Source organism: Camelus bactrianus, chromosome 9 (genome assembly GCF_048773025.1).
Source record: "Camelus bactrianus isolate YW-2024 breed Bactrian camel chromosome 9, ASM4877302v1, whole genome shotgun sequence".
NCBI lineage: Eukaryota > Metazoa > Chordata > Mammalia > Artiodactyla > Camelidae > Camelus > Camelus bactrianus.
Genome location: NC_133547.1, coordinates 75,505,905 through 75,531,955, shown reverse-complemented (window position 1 = coordinate 75,531,955; position 26,051 = coordinate 75,505,905). Strand labels below are relative to the sequence as shown.

Genomic DNA, 26,051 nt, shown 5'->3' with positions numbered 1-26,051 from the left:
AGCTTCCCTGAGACAAGCTCTTTTTGATCTGCTAGTTCCCTGGATTCATTACCTGGTCCTCCCATACTCTAAGTGCATTAGCTCTTGTTAATATTTATCAGCAAAGCACACACAACAGCCACTAAACCAGTTTAGGGTCCCTGGGTGGTCTCAGGCAATCCCTCTCTGTGCCTCAGTCTCCCCATTTGTGAAATCTCTGTGGTTCTCTGACTGGGTTTACTCCCACCCCGTGGCCCCACCGGCACCAGGCCATCTGTCAAAGTCCGAGGGAGCAGAGGAGATTCAAGTGAAAAACCACCAAGGAGAGGTGGTAGGGCTTAGGCTGGGAGCAGAGGGACACTGGGCTTGGACCTCAGTGACCCCAGGCTGGTGCCGTATTTCCCAGGGCCTGCTGCTGCCTGCTCTGAGTGTCCCTGGCCCCATCCTGGTCATGCACATTGGGACATGCCAGGACCTGGCTTCCCAGGGTCCAGAGGGAGCTCCCGCAGGGGACTTCAAAAGCCCAAATGCCTTTCAGAAAGGAACTAAAACTTTCTGCTTAACCGAAGCCTCCACAGGAGAAGAACAGCCTACCCCTTTTCTTTTTAAGTCTCTTTATTTTCCAGCCGGCTGGCCTGGTCATTCTCTTTTTTTCCTATTATAAACGGTCCCAGCTGCAACACACAGGGAAAAAAAAACCATCTCCCAGGCCTGGGCAGGGGCCGGTTGCAGCCGCAGCCGCCTGGCTGGCCTCCTGCGGCAGACAAAGGCGGCTCCGGCCTCTGGCACCCACTGGGAGAGGCCCTGGAGCCCCCATCCAGAGCCAAGGGCCCAGCAGGAACAAGGGGAGGATTCGGGAAGTTTCTGCTAGCACTCCAAACTTTCTCCTGCCCCTGGGATCCGAGCTGCCATCCAGCCAAACCAAGGACTTCTAGAGGGAGAGCCTGTTTGTGTAGGGCAGAAAATTGAAAGATCGGGCCCTCTTCTAATGGCCAAAGGGTTCAGGGTTTTCGACCTGGAAGGACCATAGGAGATGATCTAGTCCAACCACCTGGCTGGAAAGATGGGAAAACTGATGTCTAGCGGGGGTCAGACATGTCCAAGGTCACATTGCCAACTTATGGCTGAGCTGACTCTTGAAGTCAAGGCTCCCAATTCCAATACCAGGTAACAAAGAAATGTTGGGGGGAGAGGAGTCAAGCAAGGGGCCTTAATATCCTGAGGTGGCCATGTGGGGTGGGGACATCATTTTTTCAGTAATAAGTAAGACCAACCCAGGACAACCTGGAAGTAGGCAGCCTGCTTTAGACTCTCCACTCCCTTCCTCCCACCAAGTTATTTCATTTCTCTAGGCCTCTGTTTCCTCATCTGTGAAAACGGAGTTATGCTGGTACCTGCCTTATGGGACTGCTGTAAGGATTAAATGAGCCAATACATAAAGCACTAGGATAGTACTCAAAAAAGTGACCTCTTTATTGAAGTATAGTCAATTTACAATATTGCATTAATTTCTGGTATATATCATAGTAATTCATTTATACATATATATATTTATATATATTCCTTTTCATATTCTTTTTCATTATAGGCCATTACAAAGTATTGAATATAGTTTCCTGTGCTACTTCACATACTTCAATTTTTAAAAAAGGAAAAAAGAATACAAAGAATACATCTTTCTGACAAAAAAAAAATAAGTAACCTCTGACTATCTGTAAATGTAAGGATTCATTTTCTTCACCCAAGAAAAATTTATTGGGCAGTCTTGGGTCTACTCTGTGACAGGCTCTGGGCCAGATGGGATGGAGCTGCCCAAGGCAGAGGGGTGGTCTCTAGCCTGCTTGGAACTTCCAGTCAAGGGTGGGTGGGTTGGGTGGGTAAGAGGACTGATGACTGTGGGCTGCCTGAAACAGCCCGCCCCAATTCCTCAGTTCTCTCGGTGGGAGCATAGCAGGAGTCACAGACTGTTGTCTCCAGAGCAAACTGATCAGGCAGATGAGGCCAGGAAACTGGAGGACCCAAGAGGGCTCCAAAAAAAAAAAACACTCCTACAAAGAGGTGAGAAACTAACGTGCAGTTCTGTGTGCCCTTGTTTTTCAAATGTTGACGAGTCTAAGTATTAAACTTAAACATATTAATTAAAAATTATGTTTTTAAGTGGGATTGGGGGCGACATGAACAGTTTGCGGCCTCTTCCTCCCGGAAGGTCTGATTCATCCTTAGAAGAGCCTGGGGCCCCCGCTGCCTGCATAAAGTACCAGGAGACAGAGATGCTGCGCAAGTAAGGTGGGGTCCTCACCCTGAACCCCTAGCGCACTCCATCCACCACATCCCAGGATGGCGGCAGGGGTTGGGGGTGGGCGTGGCCTGTGAGCCCTCAGCACTCATCTGCCTCTGCCCGGTGCCCCTCGCCACACCAACCCACCTTCAAAAATCCAACAGACCAGCAAACAAACTCCTCCTCCGTCCTCTGAACCCCAGGGACTCCCCAGGAACTCCCCAGGAACTTGGCCTCAGGCCTAAGGAATAAGGGGCAGGAGAGGCACAAAATCATGCTCCCCTCGGTCTAGGGGAGGAACAAGCTCCCCTCTTTCCAGACCTTTCTCTTTGGTGCACAACCCCCCAAGACCCAGCCTGATATCCTGCAGAGAGCTCCTCCTACACTGCCTAAATTGATGTCCACACGCCGTGATTATCTCCACTTTACAGACAGAACAGAGGCTCAGAGAGACCGTGTCGCTCACTGGACTAAGGTCACACAGCTCCTAAGGGGTGAAACACTGCTTGAAATCAAAGCGGACCTCCCTCCAAAGCTGGAGCTTTGCCCTGTGCGGTAGGTTAATTTCAGTTTCTACACTTTGCCTGAAGCATAGTGTTGATGTATTGATTTCAGATGGATAGATGTTTAGAAAGACAAAGATAGACAGATAATGGCGACCAAGATGGTATCTGGGAACCACAGGCGATTGTATCAGGTGTCAAGTTTTTGGAGAGGGACATCTTTCCCCCAAATGTCCATCAACTCCCAAATTCTTTTATTTTAATTTTTGACTAGGGAAGATTTCAAACAGGCAGAAAATAATATAGCAGATACCTATATGTCCCCAATAGTTGTTAAAATTTTACCACATTGAGGGTAAAGGCTCTGTTCAAACCCCTGAACCTCCCATTCCCCTAGACAATTAATTGCCCAGTTTGCACCTGGGGATAATGTTGCTATTACATGATCTTTCTTGATTTTTCAAACACTGAAAAAGAAGCACTATAATTGAAACTACAGAAATCCAGAAGGAAAATTACCCACAGACCCACCCAAGATTAAATCCGTGTTTTCCTTTGTCCGCCTCACTAGCTTCTCATTGTCCATGGAGAAATCTGCTTTCACAGATTTAACATAACATTAGGTTACGTATTTTCTATCAACACTATGCAGTTTATAATTTCTTCGTTTTCCTGTAGACCAAGTTATCTTCTCCCTTATCCACCTCTTTCCCAGTCCCCACTTCCAAAGCAGTCTGGCGTGTAGACTTCCAGAAGGATTCTCTATGCTCACTGTCATGTACAAACAAAAAGTACATATACAGGAAGGGGCAGGGCTGGTATTAGTGTTAAAAGATGCATCATATTATAGACAGCAGACATTCGTGCATCTCTGGTCCTCCTCACTTGATCATGTATCATGGAAGCCCTCCAGGGTACTTAGAGTAAAGCCAACTCATTCTATTTCATGGTCACATAATATCATGTATATAGACATATTGCAATTTAACCTTTCATCTTGGAAGTAAACGTTACCAAGTTTTTATCACTTCAAAAAACATTTCAGTAAATATCCTTGTATGTTTATCTTTAAGTCCCAGAATGGAATCTCAGGAGTGTGGCTGCTGGACAGAGGCTATTTTTGTCTTGTTTTGTTTACATTTTTAATATATATTGCCAATTTTCTTTTTCTTCAAAATCTTGCAACAATTCATATTTCTACCACCTATATAGGATTCTGCCTCCCACCAACCCCTTATCAACCATTACTTAAGTGATATCACCCATTTTTACTTTTGCTCATCTGATGGGCATACAAAGGCATTTCATGGGGTTCTAGTTTGCATTTTTCTAGTTCAGGAGTCAGAGTTTTTTTGCATGTGTTTTTGGCCATCTCGGTTTCCTAATCTGTGAAATGTCTGGTTGTATCCTTACTCCTTTTGTGGGGCCCTGGGATTCACGTACTTCTCTCAATGCATCATAATTATTTATGTTCCTAGAATTCTGTGAGCACCACCTAGGAAGGCCTATATCTTATTCCTGGCAACATCACCAATGCCTAGCACACAGTAGGACTTCAGGAAACACTGAATGATGGAAGGAGCCTCTACCAGCCCTGGGAGACGCCATATGGAGCCCTTGGGCCGGGTCACCTGGGCAGGCAAGTGTGTCCTCCCAACAGGAGGACCTGTGCATGCTCTCATGCTGGGTTATTTGTTTATTTCTCCCAGCTGACTGTCACAGGAACTTTTCACCTGGACTTTTGGAGAGCCTCTTGGCAAGGCCAAATGGAATCTCATCCTAAGTGCTCCCAAAGAGCCGGGACTTGGTTGCCTCCTCTCTCCTCTTTCCTCCCAAGGGACAAAGGTCCATCCCCACAACTCCTTTGTCATGAGGCCCAGGAAGGTCAAGTTCTCCTCTCCGGGAAGCCATTCTCACACTCCTGCCTAAGTGGGCCACAGTAGGAGGGAAGGGGACCTTCCCAGCGATGACCCCAAATTGCTTCTCCCTGGGGGCTTGCTCATGTGGTTTGGCTGGATAGAAAAGAGTACACACGAGCCATGTGTGTGAGTGCCTTTCCTAAAGTAAGGCTAACGTGGGCAGCAGTTTTTTCCCAGCAGCCAGTCTGATTCCTTGGTTCCCCCTTGAGAAGGTGTGTGTGTTGTAGGGGGAGGAACAACTGCCCCTTCTGATCTCCAAGGGAACATCTGCTTAAATTACGATGGACCCCCGTGCCAAGTTTAGGAGCATTGTAGTCCCCGCCACCCACGATTGCCTGGGCCAAACTCAATCATGCAACTTATTAGGCATCTATTATGTTCTGGGCACTGGGCACACTAATGATCAAACAGGCAAAAATCCCCGCACCTGTCATTGTCACAACTCACAACTACTGAACTACTTTGTAGTGTGAAAGCAGCCATAGATAATATGAAAATGAATGAGTGTGGCTGTGTTCCAATAAAACTTTATTTATGGACACTGAAATTTAAATGCCGTAGAATTTGCATGCCTCCTGAAATATTAGTCTTCTTTTGTGTTCCCCCCTCCTCATACATTTAAAAATGTACACACACCATTCTTAGCTCGAGGGAGGGCCATGTAAAACCAGTGGTGCCAACCCCTGATCTAAATAATAAAAACTGAGACTCACACAGCACATACATGTGCCAGGACTGTTCTAGTGCTTATGTAAATTAACTCATTTCATCCTCATAATAACCCTGGAAGGTGTGTCACCACTATTGGCTCCACTTTACAGGGAAGGAAAGAGGCACACAGAAATGGGTAAGTTGGACAGTTGCAGGGTCAGGATTTGAATCTAGAATCCAGAGTATATGTCCTTCTGCACTATTCTATCCCTCCTCCTGCACCCCCCCCCAACAAACTAATCTACAGTTGTCTTTGTACCTACTCAGTGTACAAAGAAAGGTGTAGCCACTAAATGTACAATAAAGGAATTAAACTCCAAACTGTATGAGACAGGTGTTAGCATCCCCACTTGGAGGAGGTGTGCTCACCCTGAAGGCCCTCACTTTGTTCCCCTGGCCCTCAATTTCTTGGCCTTGCTCACCTTCTCCAAACACCCTCCAACCGGAGGGCACTGCTCCTCAGCCATCCCCACGTGCTGGCCACGTTTCAACTTGAATTCTACAGCCGGAGTGATGCTGGCATCATTTTAACACTCGCAGATAATTGAGGGGGTAAAATTCAGAGTTAAACAGCCCCAGGAGAGAGACAGACTAGGGAGCCTGGGGTCCCCAGAAAGCTTTTTTGGTGGAGGGGTATGGAGGGGTAGGGGCATGGGGTGGACCTCAAAATAAGTTTTTCCTCAATGCAAGGAAACCTCAGTCTACCACTCCACAAAGAAAGCCTTTGCCACCAGGTCTTTAAGGGGAGGGGGAAGCAGGTGAGTATTCCTTGAGTCCCAGAGCATAGGGGAAATGCTTCTGGCATTAAACAAAAGCCTTTTTATATTTAAACTGCCAGCCCAGGATTTTCAGAAAAGTTTCCCCAAGTGTCACTGCGCGTGTGTGCACAAAAAATTATACACCGGTGTATAAACACAGTCGGATGCAGAAGCACACACGCGTGCACGTGAAAACACCGCAGCTAAGTCTAGACACGGCCACAGCCGCCGCAAGCCACTTGCCCTTGGGCGCACCCCGCACCCGGGCCGCACGCTCCGCGGGCTTCCGCGCGCCGGGATGCAGGGCGGGCGGGGGAGTAGGTTCCACCAGGAATTCCAGAGCCACGGGGGGTGGGAGGAGGAGGAAGCCGCCGCAGCTGGGGGCCGGGGGAAAGAGCGCAGAGGGAGGAGGCGAGGAGGGGCGCCCCGGAGCCGGGAGAGCCGGGCGCGAGGCCAGGGGGCCGGCGTGGGTAGAGGTCGCTGGAGAGGGGCGGGAGATCGAGGCCCCGGCCCCCCACTGCGGGGCCAACCAGCAGGCGGGGTGGGGTAGGACCCGGCGGCTGAGAGCCGGAGGTCAGAACCCAGGGACTTGGGGCCAGTGCAGGGGGCGGGCGGGTGGCGGGGGGAGGGGAGAGGTCAGGGCTCGGCCTGGCCAGCGAGGGGACGGCTGCCCAGGGTCGTCTGGACTCGGAGCCCGGAGACCTGATCTTGTGTCTCACGACAGGCGGCTGGGGATGCCGGGAGCTGGGACCAACCGTCAGGTCCTGTCGGAAGGTAAGTGCGCTAGGCGGGCGCCCCCGCTCCGCCGGCCCTGGGCGGTGACTCCGCAGGCACTTGGGTTCCTTTCTCGGAGAAACCAACCAATCCGACCAGTCGAGGGCACTGAGGATCACTGAGGATCACTTAGGCAACAAGGACTCGCAAACCCCAGGCCTTGGGCTCTTATTAGCCAGCAGACTTGTATACTTTTTTTTTTTAATATGAGTCCCTTTAACTGGAGTCTGGTCCCTTTAATTTAGGAGAGCACAAAAGTCCAAAAGTCCAAAATTCGAGGCCTAGTTGAGAAAGAGCTCAGAAGAGTCGGATTAGGGTTTGGTCAAGGAGAGAATCTTTGTCAAGTACCGGCACACCCTGACTATAAACCTTCTCTGTATTGCTTGCCTCTGTGTCCAGCCCCTGAAGGCATCTCCCACCCTAATCTTGGGAGTCAGATGTGATTAGGTCTTGGATTCCGAAACTAGCTCTGCTCCTCCTAGCCTGTACCTCTCCGAGGGAGTCACACTATCTCACTTCAAGTTTTCTCATCAAATGGGCAGATTATAACCTCTCTCTAAGGCTGCCTGAGGATTCTCTAGGGCAATGTCAGCCCTCCATGCACATGGAAGCTTTGAGTTGAGTCTGTCCCTGCCCCAACCCCAAATAAGCTCGGAGTGAATCTTTGGCATTCAGGATGAAAAGAGAGCCTTGGTCAAGACAGTGTTCAGGAAAGTCGGTGATGCTAAGCTCGGGGAGACTCTTCCCAAACTCCACAGCTGGGAGAGGTGGAGCTGGGTCCCTTGTCCCACGACCTCCAGCCCTGGGCAACTTTCCATTGTCTCAGGTCTGAAAGCAAATGGCTTGTTTTCCAAGGCCAGGTTCAAGCTACTCAGTCAAAAGCAACTACCAATGGCTTTTTCACCCTTCATTCACTGAACACCATTTATATGCCAAGACCTTTACATGAATGAATCGTTCCTGCACTGTCCATAAGCCCCATTGGTCAGATCTCAAAGAAGAGGCTCAGTGATGTGATATAACTTACCCAGGTAACCCAGCCCGTCCATGACACAGGGTTCAGCCCTGCACCTGGTGCCTTGTGTTCACCAGGATGCTCTACTGCAGACCTTAAATCAGGTGATTTTAGTGTGTAACCCAGATGAGAGCCACAGCACTAAAGGTCAGAGATTTTCCAGTCCAAAGTGAGCAAGCAAGAGTTCCTGGTATGTTTTCTTTGGCCCCCACAGTATTTTATAATATTTTGAATTCATTGCCATCAGGTAAAAATAAGGAAATTTTGCACCAAAATCTGGATTTTTGACTTCTTTGACAGTTGGAGAATCAGACCACATAGAATGCATTTACACAAGGCAGCCCACCTGCAGTTGGCTGGAGCAGAGGGACAGCCTGGAGCTGCTTTAAGCCTGGCACCAGCCACCAGTTCACCAAGGCCCCATCCACTCTACCACTGGCTGTGGTATCCTTTCTGACTTCACTCATTGCACGGATGGGGAAACTGATGTTAGAGGCGCAGAGGATTGTCCAGATACCCACAGACCAGGTTCACGGGACAGAACTGGGACTGAGGAAGAAACCAGGTCTCCCAGCTGTCAGTCCTGTGTTCATCCCTGACCCTACACAATTGTCCTGGAATCATTTTAAGAGGCTGCCCTGTGTGTGGAAGACACCTCTCTACCCCTTGGAAGCATCTGTACGTCGGCCTCTCAGCCCCCACTACCAAGTGCTCGTTTCCCAACTCACAATCCTGCAGAAGGACAGTGTAACTCAGAGGCTCCAGCAAATGAGTCCACACCCAAATAGATAATTTAAATATCCTGATAATTACAGGTAGGTACATTATGAGTGGGATTCAGCTACCTGTTGGGAACTGTTAGGGGTCTGAGTGGAAATCCATAAGTGGAAGGAAATATTCTGGGGTGGGAGCCGGGGCAGACCCTGGGGAAACAGAGGCCCAGGTGAAGACAGACAGTCTGATGCATGTTCTCGCCCCTTAGAATGAAGGAGTAGGCAGAGGTCTCCTCTCCCATCCTGCAGAAGGGCCGACTGAAGCTGGAATAGATTTAGAAAGCCAAAGGTGAGAGCTGCGAGGAACCTTGGGCGTGAACTTGTCCAGGGGTGGCTGATGGGTTTCATCTGGGATTGACTGGTACTGCTGCCCAGGGCATGTGCAGGTGGGCTCAGCAGGAAACAGGGCTATGGGCTGGGTATGGGGAAAAGGGCAGGGAGATGGAAGCATTTTAAGCGAAGAGGATGTGCCAAGGGCAGCAGGGCCCATAGAGAGTGACACTTTTGAGAAGAAGTCAGCATGGCATGGGGAGATAGGCTGGTGCAGGCTCGATTACACAGGCCATGGGGCCAGTTAAGAAGCTTCAACTCAGCAAACCACTTTAAAAGATTTCAGAGGGGAGGGAGCAACTGAGGCCAGAGAGCTCATTTAGGCTGCAAGAAGGGACAAGAGCAGTGGAGAGGCTGTCCCTCTCCAAAGACAATGGTGCTAAGACAAGGGCAGGTTGGGCAGGAAGACCCAGAGAACCCCCTCAGCCCTGCACAGGCCAGATTAAAGAGATCTGGCTGGTCAGCTGGGAGTGATGTCTTCTGTCTTTGCAGGTCAGCTGCAGGGAGCTGCGTCACCCTTTCTTGATCCCCAGCTCTCTTTCAAGGAAAAATAAAGGCACAGCGCTCAGGACACACAAAGGTAATGTGGGAGAGGAGGCAAGAGCCCCCAAGGAGTGCGTCCAGGCCTGTTTCAGTCTGTAGTCTAGGGAAACATGTCCCCACACTGCAGGCCTTAGTGGGTGGTGGGCTGGCAGTGGGGCCTCCAAGCAGGCCAGATTTGCTGGATCACTACAATGAACCACTGAATTCACAGAAGAGCTTACAGTCAGAGGATGCAGGAAGTGTGGTCTGGACCACTCCTAACTAGCTGAAGAGATAAATCAAGGTCACCTCTTTTTTTTTTTTTTTAACTTTCTTCCCCCCTACTCTTTTTTGGAGGGGGGGAGGTAATTAGGTTTATGTATTTTTTCATGGAGGTACTCGAGACTGAACCCAGGACTTCATGTATGCTAAGCAAGCACTCTACTACTGAGCTATACCCTCCCCCCAAGGTCATCTCTTGTTTTTGGACACAAGTCTCTCCAGCAAGGGCCACAGATCCCGTGATATGTCCCTGGAAGCCGTTCTCATCATGCTGGTCTCTGAGCTCACAGGCCTCCAAGCTCAGGAAGTGGTTTGCAGATACACCTGGCTGTTACCACTAGAGAAGCAATGCTGTAGCAGCATTTGGGAGGGTGGTTTCAGGCCTATGTCCAGGACAGCAGGCTACTCAGGAGCAAGAGGCTCTGCCCCTCCCAGGACCCCAAGCACAGTCTCACCTCCTTCTGGGGCCGCCTGGTATTTTAAGCCAGAGGCTGGGACCCGGAGCTGTAGAAACAGCTGGGTTCTCCTCTCAGTCCTGCTGCTTCCCAGCCGTGTGTCCTTGGGCAGGTTGCTCTCCTGTTGGGACCTCACTTCCCCAGCCCTGCCCACTTCAAAAGGCTGAAGTGAGGGCCAGAGGAGGAAACGAACTGGCCAGGAAGGGCCTGGAGAGGAACTTAGGCTGAGTGCAACGTGAGCCTGGTTCCCAAATATCCACAGAGGCCTGTGTTCACAGTTGGGGCCCTCCAGCAAGGAGCCTGTCCCAAAGACAGGCTCAGTATGGTGGGGGAGACAAACCCCAAACAGATCATTTTGGTAGCGTGACGGGCCTACTTCCGGTAGTATGGGCCTGAGTGTGGTGGGCTGAGTCTCAGAGGTGGCCATTGTGCTCTCTGGGTCGCAGAGGGGTAGCAAGGGAGGAGGCAGCATCGTGGAGTTTGCTTAGAGTCAGCTTTGTCTGGATTCGAATCCTGGCCTCAGCACTTGCTAGCTGTGCAATCTTGGGCAAGTTACTTAACCTCTCAGAACCTCCATTTTCATATCTGTAAAATGAAAACAATAATAGCCAACATTTAGTGAGCACCAACTATGTGCCAGGACCTGGCCTAAACCCTTTATATGTTTTAATAGCATTCCTTGAAACCACCCTGGGATGTAGGTACTATTCCAGCACCAGTGAGCAGATGAGGAAACTAAAGCCCAGAGAGGCAAAGTGATTCACTTGTGATCACACAGCCGGTAGGTGGCAAAGCCAGGCTGCTTCAACGAGGTCCCTGATCTCTACCTGCCAGGATGGGTGAGGATTAAGAGTGATGACGTGTGCTCCATGCTTGGCACCGTGCCTGGAACACAGGAAGGTCACCGTACGTGTTCACTGCTATCAATGCTAGGTTTCTTACTTTGCCAGAGCTGCTGTAACAAGGTACCATAGATTGCGTGGTTTAAACAACAGAAATTTATTTTCTCACAGTTCTGGAGGCTAGAAATCTGAAATCGAAGTGTCATCAGGGTTGGTAAGAAAAAGTCTCTCTTTTTGGATGGTAGATGGCTGTCTTCTCCCTGTATCTTCACCTCATCTTCCCTCTGTGCGTGTCTATGTCCAAATTTCCTTTTTTATAAGAATATCTTTTTAAATTAATTATCTCCTTAAGACCCCATCTCCAAGTACAGACACATTCTGAGGTACTGGGGGTTAGGACTTTAACATGTGAAATTTGAGGAGACACAGTTCAGCCCATCCCAGTGGGAGATGTGATGGCCTGTTACCATGTCAGGGGCACCAAAGGCTGGAGAGGAGATGGTGGCTGCCCAGATGGCCCCTGGCCCCGTCAGTCTGGCTGTCAGCCCTGGTCAGTGGTAGGAGGCCCAGGGCAGGCTTGGGCCCTTGACACGATGTCAGGGCTCCCTCCTTGAGGATGGAGCCTACAGGGCAGGACCCCTCCTCCAGGCTTCACATACTCAGCCTGTCACGTGGGAGTTGGTGGGAAGCACTGGAGACAGCATTCTCCAGACCCCGCCCCAATAAGAGCTTCATCTCCAGGGCCAGAAAGGGCATCCGGGCCCCAGTTACCACCCGGATAGCTCACCAATCCTTCCTCCTCCTGCCCAGACAGACTGCAGACCAAGGACATGCTCACAGGCCAGGAAGCTTCCTCCAGCTGCCGCTCTTCCTCAGGAAGGCTTTCTTAAACTTCCTCATGCCTGCAAGAAACAGTGACAATAAAAAAAGATCCCTTACCCTCACTCGGGAATTCGGGACTTTTCAGCATTTGTTTTCTTTCACCCTCGAACTTGGCTGGGTGTGGCCAGGCCTGGCCCGCGGGCTGACTGCAGCCCCAGGTGCTGGCCTTAATGCCTTCACAAGGCACATCCTGAAGCCACCACCACAGCCAGGTCTGGGTTCATTCTGGGTGAGGGCTTCCCACCAGCCGTCAGCTGCCCCTTCTTCTCCCAAAGATGCCCCCTCCTCTCTAGCTCCTTGTCACCTTTCTGGTGCCCACCACCTTCTCTCTCACCTGGACAACTAGTCCCTCTCCTGGGGGGTTCTGGGCCCTTGCCTTGCTCTCCTCCAATCTACGTATCACAAAACAGCCACCGTGGCCTTCTCACACATGAATCTGATGATTATCAGCTTAGATGCAGTTAGGAAAGCCCAGCCCCTTCCTGACCAGATGCTGACCCTGGCCCCCTCCCCACTCTGCCAGGCCTTTGCCCTTGCCGCTCTCTGCCTAGAATGCTGGGTGCTAAGCATGCTCTCACTGCTGTCAGCCCCCACGGGTTCCCAGCAGCCCCTCCTTCCCCAGGGCCTTTGAACTTCTCTGTTTTCTGAGGTCCCGCTGCATGGCTGGCATGCCCACACTCCCAGCATCCTCTGCAGTGAGGGCCCGAGTCTGTCTTGCTCAGATGGTGGAGAAGGCCTGCCTCTTGCATTCACCATAGGCCCACAGAGAACTAGGGGATGATTTGTTCTACCCAGAAATCTCTGCCCACATCCCAGCTGCCCCTGTGACCCTGGAAATGTTTCAGCCAGAGCCTGAGGCTGCGCCTGGGGCAGGGAGCTGGGGGTGCGGACTCTGCCTGGAGTTCCACATGCTTAGATAGGCTCAGTCTGCCCCAGCTGCCTCTGCACACTCTACAGCCCCTGGCTGGCCTCCCAGGACTCACAGTCAAGGTCACTTTGTCAGTTTCCTATGGCTGCTCTCTCAAATCACCACGAACTTAGTGACTTAAAACAACAAAAGTGTACTGTCTTACAGACTTGGAGGTCAGAGTCTGAAGTGGGTCTCACTGGGGTGTCAACAGGACTGCATTCCTTCTGAAGCTCTAGGGGACAATCTGTCTCATTGTCTTTTACTTACATTCCTTGGCTCATGGCCCCTTCTTCCATCTTTAGATCCAGCCCACAGCATCTTTAATATTTGACTGCGACCGCTTCTTCAGGGACCCTTGTGACTGTGTTGGGCCCACCTGGATAACCAAAGATAATCTCTTTTTTTAAGGTCAGCTGATAAGAATCTTAATTCCACCTGCAAATTGAATTCCCCTTTGCCATTTTATGTACCATCTTCACAGATTCCAGGGATTGGACATAGACTGTTTTTTCTTTTTTCCCCCCTAGAGTTGGGGGGGTGCATCATTCTGCCTACACAGGAAAGGGTATTATGGACTAATTAGAGAGAACACACAAGTGACAGTTAGGCCAGCTGGCCCTGGAGGCAACTACCTGGATTCAAGTTCACAACTTACCAGCCAAGTGACCTTGGGCAAGTCACTTCATTTTTCTGAACCTGAGTCTCCTCATCCTTAAAATGGGGGATGAAGTGATATTCTTCGCAGTGGGATACTACTCAGCAATGAAAAGGGATGGACTATCCATACATAGGGCAAGGTGGATGAATCTCAAAATTATTATGAGTGAATGAAACTGGACGAAAAAAAGTACATACTGCATGATTTCCTTTCTACAACATTCAAGAAAGTACAAACTAATACAGCAACAGGAAGCAGAGGTGGTCACTTGTGGACAGAGGGAGCCAGGGAGGGGCAGGAGGGAGGGATTACAAGGGGGCACAAGGACACACTTAGGGGTGACGGATATGTTCATTGTCTTGATTGTGTTGACGTGTGTGTGTGTGTGTGTATATATATATATATATATATATATATATATATATATATCTCACAATATCAAACTATATACTTTAAAAGGTACAGTTTATTGTGTGTCAGCTATACCTCAACAAAGCTGTTATAGTGGGAGGTGATTACGGTTTCTCTTCATAGGGCGGTGGTGTAGATTAGATGAGTTAATTCATGAAAAACCATAGGACACTTGGCACATGGTAAGTACTGTGAGCCAGCATCATCACTGATGTTGCTGGCATGGTTAAACAGCAGTGCTTCTCCACGCTGCTGCCTGTTAGAATCACCTGGCAAATATTCCTAAAGCACCACTACCTGGGCCTCCCCTGCACAGAGTGTGACCCAGGTGACCTGGGGCAGGGCTTGTGGCTGGACATTTTTAAAGCTCCCCAGGTGATTTTATAGGATTTGAATAAGTCAGGATTATTCTTCACTGTACCAATATTTATCTAGTCTCACAATGTGGAAACTATGCCAATATCTTCCAGATAGTTCTGTCATGCAGGCTAGCTCCTGTGGAGAGACAGCTCTGGCCTCAGTCATTCATTCATTCAGTAAATGTAACCTACTACATTGTCCATCCCTGACCAGGTGCTGGGGAGATAAATGTGGACCCAAGTTCCTGCCTTCAGGATGCCTGGTCTTATGGTAGAGATGAGAAAACAGATCCACACAGTGAGGAAAGGGCAGGGAGGAATCAGAGAAGGCTCCAAAGAGGATGTGACATTTTTCTCAGGGTCTTGAAGAATGTGCAGGAGTTTGCCAAGGAGAAAAGGAGAGCATCATGTGTGTGTCAGTTATCTATTGCTGTGTAACAAATTACCCCCCAAAATTAAGCAACTTAAAACAACCACTGTATTATGTTCATAGACTCTGTAGGTTGGGAATTTAGATATGGCAGAGTGTCTCTGCTCCTCAATGTCTGGGGCATCTGGAGCAACTCAAAATAGGGGGCTGAAGCTGTCTAAAGTCTCATTTACTCACATGTCTGGCACTGGATGAATGAAAGACTAGGACTGCAGTCAGTGCCTGCACATGGCCTGTCTGTGCAGTTTGGGCTTCCTCACATAATGGCTTCCTCAGGGTCTTCAGACGGGATGATCAGGGCTCCACTAATGAGTATTTTATTGGAAAAGATAGAAGCTGTAGCACTGCACCCCAATGTTCACAGCAGCACTATTTACAATAGCCAAGACATGGAAACAACCTAAATGTCCATTGACAGATGACTGGATAAAGAAGTTGTGGTATATTTATACAACAGAATACTACTCAGCCATAAAAAAAATGCCATTTGCAGCAACATGTATGGACCTGAAGATCGTCATTCTAGTGAAGTAAGCCAGAAAGAGAAGGAAAAATACCATATGATATCGCTTACATGTAGAATCTAAAAAACAAAAAACAAACAAACTTATTTTCAAAACAGAAACAGACTCACAGACATAGAAAACAAACTTGTGGTTACCAGGAGGGAAAGGGAGTGGGAAAGAGTTCAAGATTTGCAGATACTAACTACTATATATAAAATAGATAAACAACAAATTTATACTGTATAGCATAGGGAACTATATTCAATATCTTGTAGTAATATATGGTAAAAAAGAATATTAAAATGAATATATATATGTTCGTGTATGACTGAAGCATTATGCTGCACACCAGAAATTGACACAACATTGTAAACTGACTGTACTTCAATAAAAAATATATATTTTTTCAGAAAAAAGAAGCTGTACCACCTTGTATAACCCAGCCTCAGAAGTCATAAAACATCACTCTCACTTCACTCTACTGGTTGAAGCAGTTTTAAGGCCACTCAGATTCAAGAGGAAGAGCCACCGACCCTGGCTCTTGATGGAGGATTATGTTTTAGAACTGCTCCAGTGTGTTCAGGGAGCAATAATGATGATGGTAACACCTTATAGACATAGTAGGCAGTCATGATGCTCCGAGGATCATTCTAAACTTTCATGTATTAACTCAGCATCCCCCCACCCCAAGCTATATCATTACCCAGTCTTTCAGACAGAGAAACTTGTACAAAGCCAGAGAGCTGGCAGGTAGGAGAGCTGAGATTTGAATCCAGGCAGACTGGCTGCAATGCCCAAGCACTAGTCACCACACACACTGCCTCTCCTCAGCAGAGCTAGTGTGGCTGGACCTGTGATGCCTGTAGGGAGGGCCTGGAGCTGCACCTGAATAGGAGGGCCTCCTGAAGGCCCTTGCCAGATACGAAGGAGGGTCTGGAGTTCATCCCAAGAGCAGTGGGGAACCACTGATGGGGTCTTAAGCAGGAAGATAACATGACCAGATCTGTGTGGCAGAATGATCCCTCCAGAGACTGACAGGGAATGGATTGGAGGAGGTGAAGCCTCAGATGAGGACATGAATCAGCAAGCTGGTGCAAGGGCTCAGATGAGGGCTGTGTTGGGAAAAACAGGGAATGGGCGCAAGGGGAAGTCAGTAAGTTCAGTCCTTGGAATGGTCCATGGCCATTCGATGTCATGATTTTGAAGAGTATTTAACAACTTGAAAAAATTCTTCCAGCATATAATTTTGAGTTTAGTTTAAAACAAAGGGAATTCAAAACCATATAAAATATGATTCCAATTTGTTTTAAGGGTACCTATCTACTGTGCTATTGACTCTCCACTTGCCCCCCCTACATATACTCTTCACCCTTCGCCCCCTGCTAAATCCTGGGTCTAACTACTACAACCTGCATCACCCGGGCTAGTCCATCCTCTGACTTCCTGTGGTTCAGCCAATGGGGGGGGGGCACCTGGGGAGATCAGAGGGCGGGAGAAGAGAAGCCAGGGTGTTTATTTCTCTGGCTTCCTCTCTGTCTCTCTGTGGTTCTGACAGTGGCTCAGTTTAAGGCCACAGCTCCTGGCAACGCCCCTCCCACTGCTCCAGCAGTGGGTCCTGGCAACCCCACTTCTTCCCCCATCTGACTAATACAACTATACACAGACAAAAGCTTGTATGGAAATACTCCAAATTGTAAGATTATTTTGGTGGTAGGATTGGAGGTGTTTTCCCTTCTTTTAACATTTCTGTGTTTTCTAAATTGTTTGCAGTTAATCTGTATTAACTTTTATAATAATTTTTAAAAGGCATGTATGTCAATGGGATTTGAGGTTGGTCAGATGTAGAAAGGACAAATGTGGCAGGAAAGCTTTTGTGGTGGTTTTAAAATATGTCCATTAGCCCTTTGAGATTTCTCTCTCCAAAAGGTGGAGGCTAATTCCCTCCCCTTGCGTGCGGGCTGTCCTTAGTGGCTTGCTTCCAATGAACTGAATATGGTAAAATGATGGTGTATGTCTGGGTCATCAAAGGCGTCACAGCTGTCTCCTTGCTGTCTCTTGGATCACTGGCGCTGGAGGAAGCCAGTTACCATGTCATGAGGACACTCAAGCAGGCTTCTGGAGAGACCCACGCAGTGAGGAACTGAGGCCTCCTGCCAACAGCCATGTGTGTGAGCACCTTGGAAGGAAATCATCCAGCTCCGGTCAAACCTTCAGGTCACTGCAGTCCTGTCCCACATCTTGACTGCAACCTCCTGAGAGGTCCTGATCCAAAACCACCCTCTCAAGTCACTCTCAGCTTCCTGACCCACAGAATATGTGTGAGATGATATTTATTTTGTTGATGATGCTAAGTTTTAGGGCGATTTGTTACAGGGTAATAGCTAACTGATACAGCATCAGGATGCTTCCCTGGATTCCAGCTTGAATATCAGAAGAGATGAGACCCAAGCTAGGGGGCTGTCATGCGGGCAGAAGGTAGTCTCCATTTGGGAAATGTTGAGCTTGGGGGCCCTGGGGGAGGCAGCCCATGTGCACCAGGCATAAATTTTGGGGAGGAAGATCTAGATAGAAGGAGAGAGATCTGGAATCATCAGCAGAAGAGGGGGTGAAAGAAGAAACTTTAGGAGTGGGAAAGGTCACTCAAGAAGAGTGCGTTGAGTGGAAAGAGTAGAGGGCTAGGTGGGGGTCGAGGGGAAGACCACCCCTGGGAGGTGTGATGAGCCAGAGTGGGAGAAGAAGCCATCAGAGAGGTGGGAGGAGACCAGGGGAGAGAGCAGCGTTTGGAAGGCCAAGTAAGAGGGAGAGCTTTCCAAGGCCATAGGAAACAGGACAAGGACTGTGATGGAGCCCCTGGGCTTGGCCAGGATGCCCTGGGAGTGGCCAAGATGCCTGGGTGACCTTGCTGGGAGAGAGCAGTTTTCTGGCTTCTGTCCTGAGTCCCTCTGGCTGAGGGTTTCCACAGTACCAAGGGTTGGGAACAGCACAGCCCCATCCTGGCCAAGTTTGTTCACTCAAGTCCTCCAAACTTGGGACACCAGTCACCAAGAGCTGGTGGGAGGGGGACCCTCATGTCTGTGGCTCCAGCTCCTAGGGCTTACTCTGCTGGTGGGGGGAGGTTTCCATTCCTTTTGAGAGCTTTCTTAATTTCCCCTTCCTTCCTCCACACTCCTGTCCGGGTGCCAAAGTATAGAGAAACCTGCCTCTAAACATATGCTCTACAGAAACACACTCACAAATCTGCTTTCAGACTGAAGAGGTCCTCTTAAGATTCTGTGCCTTCTCGAATAATTTCAGTGGCAGTAACTTCAAGGGTAGGAAAAGGCTCCTTAAACACCCTACACAGCATCCGTGTGGGACTAACTCCACTTCCCTGGGTTCTCAAAGCCCAATTTAATCCAAGCTTATTAACACATAACATTTTAATTTGCCTTTTCAATGTGCTCTGCACTGTATAAGCGTAACAAATTTAATAACATCAGAAGTAAGGATTTTGTATGTTAATTACAATGTTTCCATTTCTTTGAGAAGCTCTATCCAGTTGGGGTAATCCCTGTGGAAAACAGACCCCTGGAAATCAAGGCAGTCTCTGGTCCTCCCCTGAGCAGACCTCCACCCCAACTGAAAGCAATCAGAAAGGAAAAATGGGTTTCCTGGGGATGGAAAATTAGCTGAAATCTAACATTTTCCAGTGTCTTAGCTTGTGTTGCCTCCAAAGCAGAGGCTGAGACAAGGGTCCCCGTATAAGTTGTTTAACTGGGAGGTGGTCTCAGGAAGCACCCGTGGAAGAGTGCAGGTGTAGACAGGGAGGAGACAGCAGCCAGCAAAGGGTGTGTTTCTCAAGCCAGTTACCACAGAGAGTGACTGGGGCTCAGTCCTGCTGGGGAGCCCCGGGAGCCAGCGTGGACCACGCACCACCTCGGTTATCCCACCTGAGGACTGAGGGCTTTGGGGCATTTATCTACCAGCTCTGTCAGTCATTGGGCAAGGGCTCTTTCCAGGGGCCATTAGTTCTCTGGCCCTTGCAGTCTGCAGGGTGGGTGGCACAATGGGCTCTAATGCCCAGAGGAAGCCGGCAGGCAAAGGAAGGAGGTCAGGCAGCTGGAGGTCAGGTTGCCGTGCACTGAAGGGGTAAGGGTGCGGGACCATGGGCGGGCAGGCAGTGATGATGTAACCAGCTCCACGGGCCCCACGTCCTGGCACAAGCTGGCAGGGATGTGAGTTCCTGCATTGTGCTGGTTGTTAAAGGAACGCAGCTCTGGCTTTTCCTGGCCCCCAAACCTAAAGCAATCAGCAAACAATTTTGAGCATCTCTAAGGTACCAGGCACTGGCTGGACCTGGAGACTCAGAGATGGATGGAGCTTGGTTTTGTCCTGTAAATGTGTGCAATGTTGCCCAGAGCCTGATGTGAACCCCGACTGGCCGGCAGGATCTCTTCATGTGATTGCAGACACACTGTTACTTTCTTACTTTGTTAGTTACAGATTCATTTTCATGGGAATGCAAAACAAAGTTACTACCCAACTATTGCTGTCATTGATATTACTGCTTAGGACATAGCTGAGTTTAAAAAGTAGGCCAACCCAAATGTCCGTCGACACATGAATGAGTAAACAAATGTGGTATTTACAAACAAGGTCCTACTCTATAGTACAGGGAGATGACGTTCAATTCCTTGCCATAACCTATAATGAAAAAGAATATATGTATATGTCTAACTGAATCACCCTGCTGTACACCAGAAGCTAACACAACATTGTAAATCAACTACACCTCAATTTAAAAAAAAGAAGAAACACAGAAACTACTATATATAAAATAGATAAACAACAAGTTTATACTGTATATAGCCCAGGGAACTATATTCAATATCTTGTAGTAACTTACGGTTAAAAAGAATATGAAAACGAATATATGTATGTTCCTATATGACTGAAGCATTGTGCTGTACACCAGAAATTGACACAACATTGTCAACTGACTATACTTCAATAAAAATATATTTTAAAAAAAAGAAAAAGAAAAGCAGAATTACTCGAGGGGTGGGGAGTGGAAATGTGGTATATACATACAGTGGAGTAGTAGTCGGCCATAAAAAGTTCCATTCTGATACAGGCTACCACGTGGAAGAACCTCGAAACCATGCTAAGTGAAATAAGCCAGACACAGAACAAACAATATATGATGCCATTTATACGAGGTACCTAGAACAGGGAAATTCTGAGAGACAGAAAGCAGAATGGAAGTTACCAGGGGGCGAGGGGCAGGTGGGGCATGGGCATTACAGCTTCCTAGGCACAGAGTGTCAGTCTGAGATGGTGGAAAAGTTCTGGAGGTGGGTGGTGGTGATGGTGGCACAACTTAATGTCACTGAACTGTACACTTAAAGATGGTGTAAAATGGTAAATTTTGTTGCATATATTTAACCACAATTTTTTTAAAGTGAGCCAATTAAAACACTGATTTCCATGAAGATATCATGTAAGTAATAGCACACCCTGCATCCATCTGTGACAGAGGGAGACTGAGAAACTGTCAGGTGAGCTTAGGGGAAAAGTAATAGGTTGCTGGGCTTCTGGAAGCAGAGCCAGGAAGTTTGCCCAGGGGAGGAAGGGAGGAAAGACGGTCCAGGTTGCTGGCGGGGGCGGGGGAGGTAGGGAGAAGGAGAGGGGATTGAGGAGGCAAAGCTAAGCTAGGCCCACACCTGGTTCTAAGTTGTTTCTGTTTGGGTCCCCCTCTCCTAACTCTACATCAGCCACAAGTGGTAAATTAAAATACAGGGTGAACCCCAGCTGCAAATGGTTCTGCAGGTGGCACTTTTGGTACCTTAAAAACTGAAGTGGAAACCCAAGTGGGGTTCCGAGCACCTAGAGAGCCTCCAGGGTTTCCAGGAAGCTCCCAACCCATCCTCCACCCTCACACCCCAGCCCCCACTTGCCCCTCCAAACTGTGCCCCTCGAAGCCACCAGAACAGTGTTCTCCAAATGCAGAACTGATCCCATCCAACCCCCACTAAGACTTTCCAGTGGCCTCTCTGACAATCAGAATAAAAGTCCATCTGTCCGGCCCCCCACAAGCAGCCCGGCCCAGCACGACGGGGACTTGCTGGCCTCACCTTGCACCTTGCATGCCCCCTGACCACCATGCACTGACCCTCCGGCCATCCCCTGCTCCTGGAACTCCTCTGCCACTTCCTGCCTCGGGGACTTTGCCCTACATGGGGCCTCAGTGCACCCACCCTATTTCATGCTCCCCCACCTCATCACTTCCTGTCAAATCACTCTGATTCACTGTCACCACAGCCCATATCACTCTGGGGAGATGGTTCACTTCTCTGTTATACACCTGCTCATTGGCTGTCAGCTCCCTGAGATCAGGAGTGCTGTCCCTTTGTTCCGTACGCTGTCCCCTGGCGCCTGGCCCAGAGCCGGTGCTCAGTAAACACATCCTGAGTGGATGACCGGGTGATTGAACTGCGTGCGGTGGGATCACCAAGAGTTGGTGGAAGAAGAGGGGAGGGTATAACTCAGTGGTAGAGCGCATGCTTAGTGTGCACGAGGCCTTGAGTTCAATCCCCCATACCGCCACTTAAATAAATACATAAATAAATACATAAACAAACCAACCAACCTAATTACCTCCCCCACAAACCCACTCCCCCCCCAAAAAAAAAGAGTTGGTGGAAGAAGCCGAGGAAAGAGCTGCTTCCTCACACAGCATCCCTGGGGGAGGGCAGCTCCCTTTTTCAACTTGCGAATCCAAATAACCAAACGTGTGTTTAGGAGGCGCGGTAAGCTGCTCCTGGCAGGTCCTTCTGCCATCTGTAACTGCTCGGATTTTTCATTTTCCACCTAGGCCTCTCAAGGCCCAGGGGAGGCCCCACTCTCCAAAAGCATGGGGAGAGCGAAGGCCTGGCAACCGGGCGGGGAGCACCAGATCCTCGGGGCTTTCTCCAGGCTTCTCTTGGTCCCCAGGGTCATTGGTGGCTTTGCTCAGCAACCTGTGCCCCAGCCTGGGAGGGAACAGGTCCCTGAGGGAAAGGACTGGAAAGAGAGGCTCCGGGGTCAGGGGCCCTGCTGGGAAGGGGCCCTGAGGGGTACATGGTTCGCTTGGGAGTTGCCAGGTTCCAATCACCCACCGCCCCCTCCCCAGGGCCGGCACCCATGGGAGACAGAACCCAGGGAAGCAGAAAGCCATGTTCTCTGAGGAAACCTCCGGCCACTGGAAAGTTGCTTGGAAGAGTTTGCCAATGCTCTCTCTCCCCTGGGCGTGCTCTGGGCCTCCTGGGCTCCTGCAACTCCAGGGAACATAGGGACGTGGGTCCCAGGAGGCCTAACGCCTGGCTGACCTCACTCTTTCCAAGCTGGGTCCCAAGAGCCAGGAGCTCGTGGAGGATCAGACTCCGGGCCCAGACCTCGGACCTCACCGTGTCCGGGCTCTGCCTTCCAGCTTGACCACATCTTCCTGGTCCAGAACAGTATTTTATCACCTACAGTGAGGAAGGGCTTTCTTAAGTCCAACTGCTATCTCTCCCGCTCTCATGTAAAAGTGTCCTGAGCATGTGGCACCCAAAGGTCAGACCATATCTACATCTTGGATGATAAGGAAATGTGGTTTAAAGACCAAATATTTGAAGACCCAGCATTTGGAGGAAAGGAAGTATCAGGAGACCGGGAAGGAGTTATCTTCCTTCCTCATCTTTCTACTTGAGCAAGACCGAGCAGGAAATGTGAGGGCCACGAGCTTGGGCCCTGCAGTCAGACAGTCATGGGTATGAGTCCCACCGCTCCTTGCCGTGAACCTGTGGGCCCACGTCTCTAATGTGCATGGAATCCAGGTACCTCCTTACCTGAGAAGAGGGGTGAACACTGAGCCTAGTGGTGGTAGCTGCTCCGGACACTGCGGTTAACACATCCTGCAGAGTGTGCCGGCGACAGGTTCTCCTGGTCTCCCTGCTCAGGGCTTGCAGACCCTAAATGGACATAGTCTCCCAATAGACGGGCAGGTGTGGAGTCTGGGACGAGAACGAGCATCAGCCCTCTCTCCTCTTCCTCCACGTGGTGGGTGCTTATTATTCAACATGGGGAGGGTACAGCTCAGTGGTAGAGCACCTGCTTAGCAGGCATAAGGTCCTGGGTTCAATCCCTAGTACCTCCTCTAAAAAAAATAAATAAATCTAATTACCTCCCCCCATCCCAAAATAAAATAAATAATACAACAAACACCACTGCCTGCAGCCTGTGTCCCAGGTGTCCATGCTGGGACCCACGGCCACCAGCAAGTGGCTCACAGCCCGGGGAGACACCAGCAAGTCACCAGGTCACCGTGTGAGTAACACTAAGAAGGGAGTACTGGGGTTGGGAAAGAAGGAGCTCTACGCAGGAGCCTAGTGAGGTGGGGTCAGGGAGAAGGAAATGCTGGCGCTGAGTTTGCGGATCAAGGAGAAACTCACTAGATCAGAGAAGCCAGGGAGGACCCCTAGGTTGCAGGCAGAGACACTTGACCCAGTGGCTTCTGTCCCAAAGCCCCCTTTTTATGTCATTTATTTATTTTACATATATTATCTCACTTAAATTTTAAAACTGGTATGGCTTATAGTCACCTAACCCCATCTTTGGTGTACGGCTCAGTGAATTTCACACACGTGTGCACCCACATAACAACCTCCCAGGTGCAGACTAGGACATCTCCAGCTCTCAGCAGGGCCCTCATGTTGCTCCTGGTCTGTGCCTGCAGCCTCAGGTCCTGGTTCTGGCTTCTGTCACCATCGATGATGAAGGCTCCCCCCTTTATAACATGTATTTTGTAAGATCCTTTTACTACCATAAAATTAAATTCATAGGTAAGCTCTAACCTAAATTAAGAAGAGAAATAAAGGAAAGTATAATATATTCATGTGTATTTATCATAAAACAGCAAGTTGAATGGTACAAGATGCTAATGTTCCCATAGGAATATCCCAAGGGGACACTTACGCCCCAATGAGAACCACGCCCCAGATCATCAGAGCTGCAGGGACTTTAGAAACACTCAACCAACTCCCCTTGTGGTCAGAAGGAACGCCAAGCTGGACATGACCAAAGTCACAGTTGGTTACTGAAAGAACCAGGGCTAGGACCGGGGTCTGAGAGATAGGGTCATGCAGGCTTCAACAGCAGAAGCTGCAGAGTCAGACATAAGGTTTCAATCCTCAGACAGTTTCCTTGTCTCCATGATAACAGAGGAAATTATGAGGATTAAATGAGATAATACACACTGAGCGCTCAAGATTAGCACAGGTAAAGCACATTCGTTCATTCAACAGATATTTATTGCATACTTACTATGTTCCAGGCACTGGGCTGGGTATGGGAGATGAGCAAGGATGGAAAAACTTCAGGAAGCTTACACTCTGGTGGGGAAGACACTACACAGACAACCAAATACAGACAAAAGAAAGCTGTGGATGGTTACATACGATAAGCAGGTATTAAAGTAAGAAGTAATTTAGGGTTTTTTAAATTCAAGGGCTCAAAGAAGTCCTCCCAGAGGAGGAGGCACTTGCACTGAGACACAATGGGATGTTACCCAGGCAAAAATGGGAGGAAATAGCATTCTAGGTGGAATAGCAGTAAGTGCAAAGGCCCTGAGGCAGATACTGGCTTGAGTTCTTAGAAAAGAAAGATATTATAAAGAGCAAGAATGATAAGTCATGAAGTTGGCCAGGGACATGGGGTCAGATCATGTAGGGCCTTGCAGAATTGTATTCTGTTGGCAAAGGAAGCCTGTAGGTTTTAACCAGGGATATGGCATAATCTGATTTACATTTTTCAGTGTAATCTTATCCCTAGGCTGCTACGTGGAGAAAGGATTGAAGGAGCAAGAGTGGGGAGGAAGTAAACCAGTGAGGAGGCTATTGCGGGTGTCCTGGAGAAAGGCGGCAGAGGTCTGTCTGGGAGGTGGTGAGTGGACAGAAGCGGACAGATGTAGGTTGCACATAACTCAGTGGCAGTCAGGGTCAGTATTTCCACCCAGTGCTCTTCCTGTTGTGCCTTCAACAAACATTATCCTAGTGCATTCCAATACTGCCTGGCTCATTCTTTGGAATCACTATGCATTCAGGACCTACTGTGTGCAAGGCTCAGCACGACACTGAGCTGAAAGGAGGTGGCAGAGGAGGCAGAGCCCCGAGTCCAGGCCAGCTGTGATTCCTAGCCTCTCCTCTGCCTTCAGCTCTCTCGTCACACAGGAGAGCTTCCTCCTCCTGTTCCACCACAGGGCTCCCCAAAACCACCAACCCTTGCTGCCTCCAGGAGTCCCTCCAATCACCGGTTCATGGTCCCTCTGCCTCCAACCCAGCAAGGATGCTGTGGGACACATGGCTTCCTCCACAGCCCCCAGGCCTCCGTCTACCATCTGGGCAGTTGCCTGGGAGGGGTTTGGGGGGTGCCTTCCATGGGGCAGACCAGGCCAACATCTTGGCCTGAGCACTTTTAATAAACCAAGTATGGTAGCTCTTGTGGAACATCTCATAAAGTAGAGCAGACTCAGAGAGGCAGCAGGTGCACGGAGCCCCAGCTCCTTCCACCTCATGGTCATTGCATCTGTAAATACAGCAGCACCCCATCCATTGCTGCATCTGTAATAATGGTAGCACCTCATAGATCGCACACATAGTCTATGCCAGTCCTATGTACCACCCATCGAACTTTCACAGCTCCAGGAGGCTGGCCCCACTGCCTCCATTTTACAGATGGGAAAGTAAAGATTGGGATTC

General features: G+C 49.3%; 1 long non-coding RNA gene across 1 annotated transcript; it reads left to right on the top strand.

Annotated features, from left to right (window-relative positions):
- Positions 1-6,762: 6,762 nt before the first annotated feature.
- On the top strand, positions 6,763-20,296 carry LOC123618764 (uncharacterized). The gene is made up of 5 exons (XR_006727234.2): positions 6,763-6,922; positions 8,238-8,752; positions 8,920-8,999; positions 9,533-9,620; positions 13,236-20,296. It is a non-coding gene; the product is annotated as an uncharacterized LOC123618764 (long non-coding RNA).
- Positions 20,297-26,051: the final 5,755 nt, after the last annotated feature.